We start from the raw sequence: 14,088 nt of genomic DNA, 5'->3' as shown, positions 1-14,088 counted from the left end.
GTAGAAGATATTTAGGATATATTGCTAAATGCAAATAACACTTTACACACTGATATAGATTATACATTAATCTCATTTCCATTTTTAAAATTTATATTGAAGAGTTAATGGCTGTTGCTTCCGAATGGTGAGATTACACTTGATTTTTATTTTCTTGCTGGTTTTTATGTTTTCTGATTTTATTTTTACAATGAACATGTGTTACTGCATTATTAATCAAACCAACTAGTAGTAGACTAGTATGAGAACATAAAAGCAAATTAGAATGGGAAGAATAGTGCATTTTGCAGGGACAAGCTAAGGTGAGACACCCTGGATGATACATGAAGAAAATGCTTTTTGTTCATTTCTCAAAAAAGTTGAAGAACTTTTTTTGATGATGCCCCTAGGAACATTTTCAGGTCATTTAATTCCTTATATTTAACTAGCATCTGATATGAGAACAAAATCCTCCCACCCCCAAAAAAAGAGAGAAGATATAGTTTTTTAAGTTATAAATTACTTTTAGACTTTGTTCCTCATTTTCAAAGACATAGATTTATAAAGTTTAGTTTATGGAAATTTTCTTGACTTTTGTGACTCAGATATAATGCTGTATATTAGTGATTTGGTTTTTAATTCAGCTAATTAGCTATAAGTAAAACTTAAACTTGGATATATTATAGAAGTTAAGGGAGCTTTCTTTTGTAAAAAGTCACAATTATGCCTTAAAAAAGGGGTGAACAGCTTTTTTGAGCAAAAATCAGTCAGAAATTATAGAAAGTAATCTTTTCAATGAAGTACTGTTATTAACCAGATGAGACTTGAAGTTGTTTTACTGTGTTATTCTAGTCCAGCATCTGCACTGTGGTGCTACCAGATGCTCACTATAAAGTTCAATGGATCTTGACAAGCATTAAGTTGATGTCAGCGGCTGTACTTTACTAGGAGTCATTGAAACAGAAGAGAAACCCGTTTTTGTTTTTGTTTTTATCAAATCTCACCTTACAAATCAATATATTTTTATTTCAACTATCATTATGAGTGGTACTTGTTATCTTTATAATGACCAAATGAGTTGTTGAGAACAATCTCAAGATTGAAGCTTAGGGTGCAAACTACTGACTTGCCTGATAAATTGTCATGCAAAACAAACAAAAAACAAAAACCCGTTTTATTTGCACTTTAAATATGAGTCAAATAGGCTGATAATTATTAACCATAAAATAAAAAAATAAATTGTAAGAGGAATTTCAATGTGATCCTTGTAAAAAAAAGAAATCAATAAAAAATGAGCCTCAAAGCAAGAATATATGTGGATATGCATAGTATTTTCATATAAAATATAAAATATGAGCCCATTTGTCAAATACGTAAATAATTATATAAAATTCAATTATCTATAATAATGAAAGCATAATACGCTAATTAGACCAGATGTCCTTCCGGACACGGACAAAGCCGAGGCTGCGAGGGAAGCCCGGGTCCCAGTGCCAGAGGGAAGCCAGTGCCGGCAGCAGGGGGAAGGAAGGCCTACTCTTGCACGAATTTCGTGCATCGGGCCTCTAGTATATTTATAATTAAACACACATCCACAGACATATGTTGTATATATAACATATATGTATATGTATATATATGATTATATCCATGCATTCCACTGATTAGTATTACAGTATGGAATGATTTTGAATGAAAATTTTCAGTAATAATTATATTTAAAAGAAATTTCCTGTTAATGAAGTCCGTTATGTTATGAACTATCTTAAAAGCAAGTGGCAGAAGCCCTACTGCTTGTTATTTGACAATGTGCTGAAACACACACACACACACACACACACATTTCTTATAAGCAAAGTTTATTAGCTATAGATGTGCAAACGTCCCAATAGATCTTATCCATATTGTGCATTTATTATTCAAGTTGATTTTAATCATAATGCAGACTGGAATCTGTTTTTGTTGCTTGCACAAGCACCTTTTTTTTTCTTCTAATTAATGTGTTTTTCATTTATTCAGGAAGTCTCTAATGGCATTTGGAGGAAGGGAAACATTTTAGCTTCCTTCCTGGGTAATGCAGTTTTTATTTCTTGTTGAAATTGTAGTCCCAGCCCAAACCCAATGTTGGACGAAAGGAAGGAATAAGGAAAGGAGGATGGGAAGGAAGGAGGGATGAAGAAAAGGAGATAGAAAGAAAAGAAGTAAAAACAAAAAGGGAACACAAGAAAGTTAACTATACAAACACTTAGTTCATGTGTTTAAAAATAAATACGAAACTGTAAATGTTCTGCTAAAACAGCAAGATCTTGTCATTGTTTCATTTCTACTCCCTGCTGCGCTGATGACATCATTTCATTCATATATAAATAAATGAAGCTATATACATATATATATATATATATATATATATATATATGATGTTGCTGTTGCTAAATTTCCAAGTAATTGAAACATAAAGGAGAGTTGTTCTTTTTACACATTTTTCTGAATTTTCATATGACTGTTAGAAAAATAGCTAACCATCTCATACAGCTTTTTAAGTTTACTTCAGTAAATAATACTTATTACTGCTCGCTCTGCCCAAAGTCCTGTAGGACTCCCCAAAGTCCTGTAGGGAGGTGGATTTTAAAGGACTGACAAACACTACTTTCTAAATCATTATTCGTGTTTTGAAAGGTAACTATTTCAGTCGGCTTTCCAAATTATTATAATGCTACAAGTATTAAGTTGCATTCCACTCTGCAAAGATCAAGTTTCTAGTCCATTTTCACAACTTTGCTTCAAGTTTGGTTCCACATGAAGTGAGGAAAAAAATAAAACTATTTTAAAGTGGTTTTCTTCTTTTTCCTTCTTTTTTAAAACTTAAAAAAATATGTTTGTATTGATTTTAAAAAGGAAGGAAGAGGGAGAGATAAAACATCAATGATGAGAGAGAATCATCTATCAGCTGCTCCTGCATGCCCCTACTGGGGATGGAGTTTGAAACCTGGGCATGTGCCCTGATAGGGAATCTAACTGTGACCAGTCCTGGTTCCTGGGCGGATGCTCAATCACTGAGCTACAACAACCCCACCCTTTTTCCTTCTTAAAGAAATATTTTTTTCTGAAAGAATTTCATATTTTTAGAACTGATCTCTAGCCTTTGTGATTTATGTAAATCAACAAGTTGTCTTAGAGAAAATAAAACATTAAAAGGTAGTTTACAAAGTCTAGGGTCATGAGTAAAGGAATATATATTGCATGTGTATTTCATCAATGCTGTATTTGAGCTTATATTTGTAAGGAATGTAAACTCAATATTACTGTTTGTCGAATCACTGAGAGTTTAAGTGATGCACCCAAGGCCACCTGAAAATATGGCCTAGGGTAGGCCACAGGGCAGAGTGAGGATTCAAGCCTCTGGTCTGGTTCTCAGCAGTACTGCCTTCTCATTATCATTTCCTGAACTCCTGCTGTGCCGTAGTCCTCCCCCTGGCAGCTCCTAACCTCCATCTGAAGCTGTGACCTATTTTTAATGTTGCCTTTTCAAGTGAAGAGATAGTATTACATGCTGTGTTTTATACATTACCGTGAAAAATGGATGAGGAAAAATTTATAAATTCTGACAGTACTTGCCATTTTCCTGCTATTTATAATTATCAAAAGCCTATCACCATTTGAGTCATAAGTTAACTGAAGAATTAAACTATCCTAGACTGTATTGTGTTCTACCACCTCCTCCCACACATGCACGCCTTTACATTATTTTCAGTAAATCTTGTTTTACTTTGTTTTTACTGTGTAAATCTCTGGTTTCTTCATAGTTTCTGATTATAATCAAATATATGGCTTATCCTGCTTCTTAGATATGGATGTTTATTTCAAATATATGCTATTTGTGAAACCAACTGAGTCATGTGAATGTGACTAGTGCTCAACATATTTTATAGACCCTTGTTTGCTTATGTGTCTCTCAATACAACAATCAACACAAATATTCACACATCCAAGGACTTACACAGCTAATGTTATTAGCTTCATGCTACAAAACAAAATAAATCTGTATCCAACTTTTTCCTAATCCCAAATAAGTATAACTGGAAAAAGATTCTGAGAATGATCACAAATATTTACATAGAAGGTGGATAGTGAAATGTGAGTTAACACTAATATATTTTAATATTCAATTAATTGTTTTCTTAAAATAGACTGCTTCAGGTTTTTAGAAATTCTCTGGAATGTATAACTAGCATATAAAGTAAAATTACTTTACAAATACTTAGTAGGTGTCAACATTTTTATTTATTTATTTATTTTACATTTTCAAAATTGATGTCAACATTTTAAAAGAATTGCCTTGTTGGTATTTTTAAAGTATATATGATATCAAAACAGCAATGGCATAAAAATAAGCATAAATTCTAAATTTTTCTAAATTTGATGAACTATATATTTTTAAATTCTAGAATACTTAATTTATTCAATACTGAAATATAATTACTAAATCCTTTCATTGAAACATTACCATCAAAAAATGTAAGCAAGATTTACATTAATAGCTTGTCTGAAGGAAATTCAGTTACATTTATGTAAAAAATATTTTTTAATTAATAGTAGAGTATAAGCATAAAATTTCCCTTAGAGGGATATTTGTTGTTCAAGCTTTCTCATTGAGGAAGACTGCTTTTAGACTTCCAGAATTTTATAGGTTAATGTTGTGTAAAACCAGCATTTGCATTTCTAAAAGTTTGAAAATTATGAGTATAATAAAACTCCAGAACTGGGATGCATACGATGCTGAACTTGAAATACCATTAATTACAAAACTTGTGCTTACACATGTGTTAAATATCTTCTGAATATAGACCATCAAATTTATTGTTTTGAAACAGATACATATATTTAAGAAAATTAAGGTCTGTTTTTCTAATTCCTGAAATCAAATGTATTTTATAATGTAATGAGGTAATATAGAGGGGGGAAAAAATCTTAGAGGCTAATTAGCTGTTTTAATAGTAAAAAGAAAAGTCCTAGTTAATTATAATAACATGAGTTTCTTTTTTCTATGCTTACGATACTTCTCTTATAATAAAATATTATGCCTGTGTTTTGGAAGCTCAGAACTAGCTTGATAAGTTCTCATCCATGATTCTGTAGAATATGAACAAGAAGCCAAATCCTAAAGTTATATTCACGTGGTTACGTCAGTAGACATTTGTTGATCATTTTAAATTTATGTCGAGAATCAGATCATCTCATTCCACTCGGTTAAAGTCAGCTAAGGATTATTTTAAAGTTTTAGACTATTTGTGCAAATTCAAAATAAAGGTTAAATAATGGATCAGTGTGATTTTTTTCAACTCCTATTTTTAAAACCTTTAAACCATTGCTTTTCATTTCCTCATTAATAAAAATTATTTTGGTAAAAAAAATTTGGGTTATTTAATATGGTGTTTTTATAATACAATCAATTGAACACCTACCTATTAAGTCTAAGGTACTGGTTTCTTTAGATAAGACTTTATTGTGGTCTTCAAAGAAATTGCCATTTTAATAGAGACTCAAGACCCAAACTCATGAAAAGTTAGATAAAAATACTTAGTGTTGGATAATATAAAAGATAAGAATAATATCATAAGCATAGTTATGCTTTCCAAATGTCAGAAAGTGGTTTTGGAGTATAAAATATAGGTAAGTACTAATTAATGTTTAAGGGCTAAAATTCATTTACCCTGAAGTTTAACCAGTCCATTAGTAAGCAGGAGTAATTATATCAGAGGTATTCTTTTATTTCTTTGAGTCATACAATCTGGACATATGTCTTTAAAATGAGGGATGGGAGGGAGAGTAGGGGAAGAATAACATAAAAATGGAGAGGGGGTGTCCTCTGGAGAAAATACTGCTCTCTATGGGGAAAAGGGCATTAAAGAAGAGGATGGATATACCAAAACCCATTGACCTTAAGATTATGACTTCTTGTGGTACTTCAACAAAATCTTAATGCCGTATTAACAGAGTCAGCGTGTTCAGTAAAATCACTGTCATAACAATAACTCTTTAATCAAAATAATTTTATAAGAATTGTTCATATATTCTTTCAATAGATAGAATCCCATTGTATAAGGAAGATATTGGAGTAGGCACTGTTCTTCTTTCCAAGAGGCTCATAGTTTTAACTTGGTGGGGCAGATGCCTATGTAAAACTAACAGGATGTTGGAAACATGTAAGAAGGTAGTAGAAATAAGGCCTGGAAACCCAATTCAAATTCAGAGTATGAAGGGACTTATTATAAGACTAGAGGCCTGATGCACGAATTAGTGCACAAGTGGAGTCCCTCAGCCTGGCTGGCGATAGGGGCCGATGGTGGTGGTGGTGGGGGAGCGGTGAGCCAAAGGGAGGAACTGTGGGAGGTTGGCCAGCCAGGAGGAGGGACCGCAAGAGGTTGACCAGCTATACCCCCCACCCCTCCATCAGGCCTGATGGGGGGGTTGGGCCAGCCTGCTGAGGGGAGGGACCACAGGAGGTTGGCCAGGGGGAGGTTCCGTGGGAGGTTGGCCGGCCATCGGAGGTTGGCTGTGGGAGCACACTGACCACCAGGGGGCAGTTCCTGCATTAAGCATCTGCCCCCTAATGGTCAGTGCACATCATAGCAACTGGTCGACCAGTCATTTGGTCTTTTGGTCACTTAGGCTTTGATTGATAGATAGATAGATAGATAGATAGATAGATAGATAGATAGATAGAGATATAGATTAAGAAATGTAGAATTAAGTTAGGTAAATGGGACTCAAAGAAGATATTTCTTTGAGAAGGAATAGTTTGGGCCTCCTGTTTTTACTCATTTCTGTTTAATTCATACAAATGCCAGGAAGTACTATTTGGGCAGAATACATATTAGATCTAGTTAAAAGATTTTTTTAAGAACTCTAAGCCTGATGGAGTGTTGTCTGAACATGTTTCTTGATAGATTCCATTTATTTTTTTGGTCAAGATTTACCCTGTACTCTAAAAGCCCAAAGTATAAGTGATGCTTAGTCAAGCTCAAAATTTCTACCAATCATTATTCCAATATTTTCTAAGAGCATTCTTTATGACTGATTTTTTTGTGTGTGTGACTGATTTTTGAAAATAAAAAGTATGTATATATTTAGACTCTATAGACGGTACTATGGCATTTTAATTTTAATATTTATAAGATGGCATTGAGTTAGCAGGCAAAAGAAAGTCATTTTAAAAAGTCATTTTTTAATAAATATAGTTGATCAACCCTGGCCAGTGTGGCTTAGTTGGTTGTGCATTGTCCCATGCACCTAAAGGTTACTAGTTTGATTCCCAGTCATGGCACATGCCAAGGTTGAGGGCTCAGTCCCCTGTAGGGGGCATGCAGGAGGCAGCCGATCGACGTTTCACTCTGGCATTAATGTTTTGTTTTTCTCTCTCTCCCTCTCCATTTCTCTCTCTCTAAAAATTAATAAAAATATTAAAAACAAAAAAACACTCACAAATGAACAAAACAAAATAGATATCGACTCATATAGAATAAATTGATGGTTGCCACAGGGGAGAGGATTTAAGTGATAGGCCAAAAATAATGAAAAGGATTAAGAGGTACAAACGTCTAGTTACAAAATAATTCCTGTGCATATAGTGTACAGCATAGGGAATTTAGTCAACAATATTATAACTTCATATGGTGGTAGATGGTTATTAGACTTATCATGGTGATGACCTCTTAAGGCATATAAATGTCAAATTACTATGTTGTATACCTGAAACTAATATAATGTTGTATGTCAGCTCTCATTAAAAATAAAAAATAAATAACTTAAAATTTTTGCATTTGAGTTTAATGCCATTTTATATGAAAAACCTGTCATATTTTTAATTCAAAATGCTTTTGTCCTTCCCATTCCCCACTATTCATAAAACCCTATACCAAATGAATTTTACAATAGTAAATTTACTATTTAAGGATAAAGATTTTTTATCTTGAGAATATCCAAGATATGTGGTACAGTGTCTGAAGGCAGATAGTTCCAAAAGAGGAACTATCAGATGTTTTGAGGAGTGACAGCATGCTCTAGAGCCCAGTACCCCTTTGCAATATAAGATTTGGTACGTTTGTTTAAAAAACAGTCACACTGTCTCTTTATGTGAAACTGTATTTAACCATCTTTCTCTGATGACTAACTATCTTACAGGTATCAGTGAACATCAGTGATTACTATAGAGCACTGTAGTTGAAGGAGGATGAAGTTTGGCCGAAAGTGTCTCAATCACTGTCCAATGAAATTGATTTTTTAAATTTTAGAGTGAATCTCTAAGCATTACTGTCTTTACCTTTTGTTTCTCTGTTCAAACAGAAAGTAACAGTTGTTAGATGAAGTTCTCATTTTTTTTAGCCTAGTTACTTGTATTATTATGTATTATCCTTAGGATCTTTGTTAAGGTGTGTTTAGATGATCTCGCCGCCACAACATTACACTGATATAAAAGCACACTTGGCAGCTATCCCTTCATCTGTGTGTTCATATGTGCTAACATGTGGTAGTGTTTTATTTTACCTTGTGGCATCAATTAAAAAGTTTCAAAGCCAGTGGCAGAATTGAACAGAATTTTACTATATATTTATAAAAATAATTTAGAAAACTGGTTCAGTGCCTTAGCCCTGTTTCCAGTTTGGAACCAAATGTAAACAAATATTTTTATTTGTTATCTTATTATTTTTATTTTGTGCCTCCTATAATCCATTTGTTATGCCACTTTTAAGAAAGTAGTAATTAACATCTTTTAAAACTAAACAGTAGTATTTCTGCTTAAGTTAATTTCAAGTACTCTTTTTATCCATAATAACAACTCCTTGGAGAATATGAGATATTTTAAATAAAATTAAGTTGTAGCTTTAAAAATTAATTTTAGTATGGGAATAATCCTAAAATATTGTGATATAGTGAAATAATTTGAAATTCCCTTTATAAACCTATTAAAATACCTACTTAAGCATATTTAACCATTTGTTCTAGATAAAATTTAAGAGCTTTTGGAAATTTGTTATATTAGATACATATTGTTTCAGATTCATGCTAATAATGCTGCGTAAGGAAAAAACTCACAATTATTGACTTTAAATTTCTTCCTACAAAAGCTGTAAATTTCAAAAGAAAAAAGATATTTTAGAGGAAATATGTCTTTTGCATAAATATTTAAGTGTCTCATAAGGGATATAACTTTTTAAAAGATGAGTACCTAATGATTAACTTCATCCTGGAAAAAAAACAAAACAAAAATTGCAATGATTCATGCTATTGATACAGGCTGTACCTCCATGGCTTTAATCTGTTCTGTGACAAAGATTTAAAAAAAGACCTTCCTAAAATAGAGGCTCTGTGGTTGTGCAGTCAGGACACGTGTGCCTTGGATTCTAAGACAAGGCCATTTTAGGATGACAGAGTAAGCAGTTGAGAGAGGTCCTACAGTAGACAGTTGAGAAGAAGTGAAGACAGGTTAGTAGATCAGGTTGGAGATTTTGGAGACTGGTAGCAGGCAACCGGCAGAGGGTGTGTGCAAATGGTCATCATTAGGATGTTATAGAATGAGTAATGGAAATGCTCGGCAGGTGGCAAATACTGTGCCCCAGGGGCAGCGTGGTAAGAAATAATAAGTGGAGATCTAGGCAGGGGAACTATTGGCAACATGGGAACCCAACATCAAGTACTGAGGATTCAGCCATAGAAATGGAAGTCCCGTGGCAGAACACATCCCCTCAGAAGTAATATGAGGAAAGAACTCAATAGAATGTTGGCTTTGGTCTCTGAGACATCGAGGTGCTAGTTAGGTGGGAACTGAGGCTGGAAGCCCAGCAAATGGAAGAAAGAAATGAACCCTCTTTGGCACAAGGATTGAGGCTACATTCAGTAATTTTGAATCAGTGTACAGGGTCAAAACAGGGACCATTAGCAGAGTTTACATGGTGGTAATCTTCAAACTATGGTTTCAATTGTTTTTATATTTTCCCTACCCTAGAAATGAGCTTGGCTAGATGATATTGGTAGAACCTTCTGTTAATAGCTAAGGAGCGTTTCCTTTATGAATAAGAGAAAAGCAGAGTTAGAGGTCTGGCAGGCAACTGTAACTGAAGAAGAGATGCTGCATGTGCCCTTCTCACTGCGCTTCCCCACCCTTCACTACTGACGGGGGGAACTGATTCACACAGGACACCATTAAAAGCCACTAGAAGAACTGTGAGACCAGGTAAACCATAGGACCAAGCTTTGTTAAACCTAGGAGGTATTTTTATTTTTAATCTGATGGACACTTGATGTGATAAAAATGGGAGTACTAGCAAATGCGTACTGTGCAACAGGTCAAGTACAGTTACCTCTAAGGAGCCATAGAATTCCCTAGTTTCTAGATGCCCTTAAAAATGCCCTTCAAAATGAAATAGTCATTTTGGGGGAGGGGTGTATTTGTTTTATACTGCTGACACAAATTGCCACAAGGTTAGCAGCTTAAAGCACTGTAAATGTATTATCTCTCGGTTCTGTAGGTCAGAGTCTGATATAAGTGGGCTGGTTTCTCCATTCTAGATCTTGCAAGGCTGAAATCAAGGGGTGTGAGCCAGCTGGGTTCTTATCAGGAGGCTCTGGGAAGAATCCACTTTCAAGTTCATGTAGTTTGTTGGTAGCATTCAGTTCCTTGGGGTTTTAGGAGTCAGCCTGGGGCTGCTCTCGGCTTCTAGAGGCTGCCACATTCACAGGCCCTGGGGTTTGCATGGCTATCTTTGGGTGGCTGTTCTGCCTACCACAGAGGGGAAATTTTTTTTTTCTCAAAAGGTGACTCATCCAATTTCTCCTGTAAAGTTCCAGTCAGAGTAAAATACTTAGACTCTCAAATAGAAGCCCAGGGATTTTTTACATTGAATCAACAGTGTAGGAAAAAGACAAAGTCTTCCATCTTTGAGTTAAAAAGAAAAAACAGGGACAATAACAGTAACAGTTACAAACTTGAGAAAAAGGGTACAACATTAATATGCCTAACATTTTTTCCTTGTGTTTCTCTTTAAACTATGGTATTTTGAAATATTGTTGAAGGTCCCTTTATTAAGTGTTTGACCAAAATGTTAGATTGTGGGTGGGAGAAGGGATGTTTAATGGAAAAGCTCTCACAGATTGGCCTATGGTGTGGTCATGTGGCCATAACACAGGCTTATTGCTCTAATAACAATTTACACAACATCAGAAGTTCATATGAAGACAATAAATGCTTCTTGAGGGCTGAACTTATAAATACAATATGTGAATGATGATAATGGTATCATAAATATCCCCATTTCATTTCATTTTTAAACAGAAACTTTTATATGCTATTAATATGAGTTTTCTTAATAATTTATAATCATCACTTTGGGGATTATTTACACCAAGTTCAAAATTTTGTGTGATCAAATGACTAGGCACCTAATATTTGGGATGCATGTACAGATATGAAGATATCATTTAGAATGTAATGGTCTCCAAACAAGTCCCTTATGTCAGCCCTTTTTCTTATAATCTATTATTTCTGATTAAAGCTGAATATAGAATTCAAGGAACCAGGAAATATGGCTGCTGTCCTGAAAACTAACAACTGAATCAAAGGCTGCCTCCTAAAGTATTCTTAGGAATGAAATCATTACTGCGTTTATCAGGGTCTTTTTGCATTTCTCTTGTACTTAAAACATTTTTTAGCATCAGTAGCTGCTTCCCTTCTGTTTTCTGTAATTTCCCATACTTCTTGGCTTTCATATGAAAAAGTTAGCATTCTGTAGAAATTACCAGCTAATCACAGCACTCTTTTTTTCTTCTGCATGGCAAACATCATCTGTAATATTTAGATCACCAATTCTTAACCACTTTATATGTTTCAGAGGCATGGAACAGATGGACATATCTCTGGTGGGGAGGGGGGTGGACAGTGAAGAGATAAACCAAAGAACCTATATACTTATATGCATAGCCCATGGACACAGACAATAGTGTGGTGAAGGCCTGGGGGAGGGGAGGGGCTGGGCAGAGTGGAACAAAGGTTGGGGGAAATGGGAGACATGTGTAATACTCTCAACAATAAAAATATGTATATTTAGTTTTTGTAAAAGCAAAAATAAAGGGCAAGGATGTTAACTGCTATATTGCATAGCTTAAAAGAGTCCTTGACAATATATTTTGATTGAATTTATTAAATAATTTTGAAGTCATGAAATTAAAATTTAAAGTCATTTTAACGATTTACATTGCTTAATTCTTCATCTGACAATTATGTCTCACTTTTAAATAATACCTGGAAAAAACATAAGAAACATGTATAATAAAGAACTCGGAAGAAAAAATTAGCATATTAAGTACCTTTAAACTATGTAGTCCCCCAGAAAAGTAAAGGAGCCAATGATGACCCAGCATCTTTACTTCTTAAATTTTAGTTTATTGCAAACAAACATTTTTATTTCCTTTGGGTAGGCAGGATCTTCTTTTATATACTTTCTAGGCAACTAGAATTAAGGGAGAAATCTCATCTTTGAACTACACTAGGAAGTTGCAGTAATTCACTGAATTCTGTTTTTGGTTTTATAAACCTGATCAACATTATAGTATGCATTTCTATACAAGTATTAGAGGCCTGGTGCACAGATTCATACACCAGTGGTGTCCCTCGGCCTGGCCTGTGCCCTCTGACAATCCAGGACCCTTCAGGAAATGTCAGACTGCCAGTTTCAGCCCAACCCCTGCAGGCCAGGCCAAGGGACCTCACCGGTGCATGAATCCATGCACTGGGCCTCTAGTATGCATATAAGATTTTTGGTTAATCTCTTCCCACCCTCCTCTCGCCCTGCTTCCCTCTGAGATTTATCAGTCTATTCCATGTTTCCAGGCCTGTGTGTTGAGCATCTGCCCCCTGGTGGTCAGTGCACGTCATAGCTACTGGTCGAACAGTTGGATGGTTGGATGGTCGCTTAGGCTTTTATATATATAGATAGGTGAGTGAGGTTTACAAATCTGTCCTTTGTATTGCAAAAACAAGTTTCTGTTCTGCAATTAATTAGAACAATAATGACATCCAGTGTCTAGCTTTTAGTACTAAGAGCAGCTTCCCCTCATTGCCAAAGGATGCAGATCAAATCTTTCTTCCTAGATCTGCCTTAATCATATACATTTAGACTAAACGAGAATATATGTTAGGTGGTAAAATTTCCTCTTACTCTAACATTCTATATTTAGTCTTTATGCAAGTTTAGTTAAAATGAAAAAAAGAAATTTGCCTTTCACTTTTTAAAAAACGTGAGTGTTGACATATGAGGTGATATAGAACAATATCTGGCAAATGGTAGGTATTCAATTAATGTACCCTACATTAAATTGCATGCTTTTGCTTAAAATAGAATAATATATTAATGTTTAAGAAATATTATTTCTTTTATAGTTATATGCTTTATCAGATGTTTAGAATTTTAGCATTGATAGGTAAGTAACATTTTAGATAGCCACATTTACACCTAGATTTCCTCAGGAAATATTAAAATCATTGGCCTTCATTATTAATAACTGCCAGTGCTATAGAATAAACATTATTATTTTTATCAGTTTATATACTGGGAGATATATGCTACAAACATACTGAGATATTACATCTTCTATTGGGATATTAGTACATGAATGAATAGGTGAGGGTAGTGCCACAGATCCACTAGATCCAGTGTTTGTTTGAGTTCTTTTCATAGCAGAACAGTTGGATGTATACAAATCTGTCTTTAGCATATTTTTGGTTCCTTCTTGACTGTTCTCAGTATTTGTAATATGCCCACCCAGGTTGAGAGATGAAATCCATGATTGTAGAGCAGTTGTATATATTATTGCTCTGTGTAAGAATTAAATCTAAAACCTTGATTTGATTACAAAGTCTAAACCCAAAGGTTTTTGTATTTTTATGTCATGAAGCCCTGGGATTCGATGAAATAATTTGCAAGTGAAGTAGACTTTGATTTTTTCAACCTGTTTTTTAAATAATTTGTTTATATGAGACTATTCTCCCCAAATCTAATTCCTTTCTCTTAAGTCTCCTAATTATTTTTTTACACTCACTACGTTATTTTTACTATC

The 14,088-nt window shown here is 34.3% G+C and overlaps 1 protein-coding gene across 10 annotated transcripts in view; it reads left to right on the top strand.

The window, feature by feature from the left end:
• SSBP2 (single stranded DNA binding protein 2) overlaps positions 1–14,088 on the top strand; it is a 214,780-nt gene that overhangs the window by 127,872 nt on the left and 72,820 nt on the right. The gene's annotated exons all lie outside the window — the stretch shown is intronic.

This window comes from Myotis yumanensis, unplaced genomic scaffold, assembly GCF_028538775.1.
Source record: "Myotis yumanensis isolate MYYU_CA2020_CCGP unplaced genomic scaffold, mMyoYum1.0.hap1 SCAF_4, whole genome shotgun sequence".
NCBI lineage: Eukaryota > Metazoa > Chordata > Mammalia > Chiroptera > Vespertilionidae > Myotis > Myotis yumanensis.
Note: the sequence above shows the minus strand (reverse complement) of the source record. Positions and strands in the feature narration are given on the sequence as shown.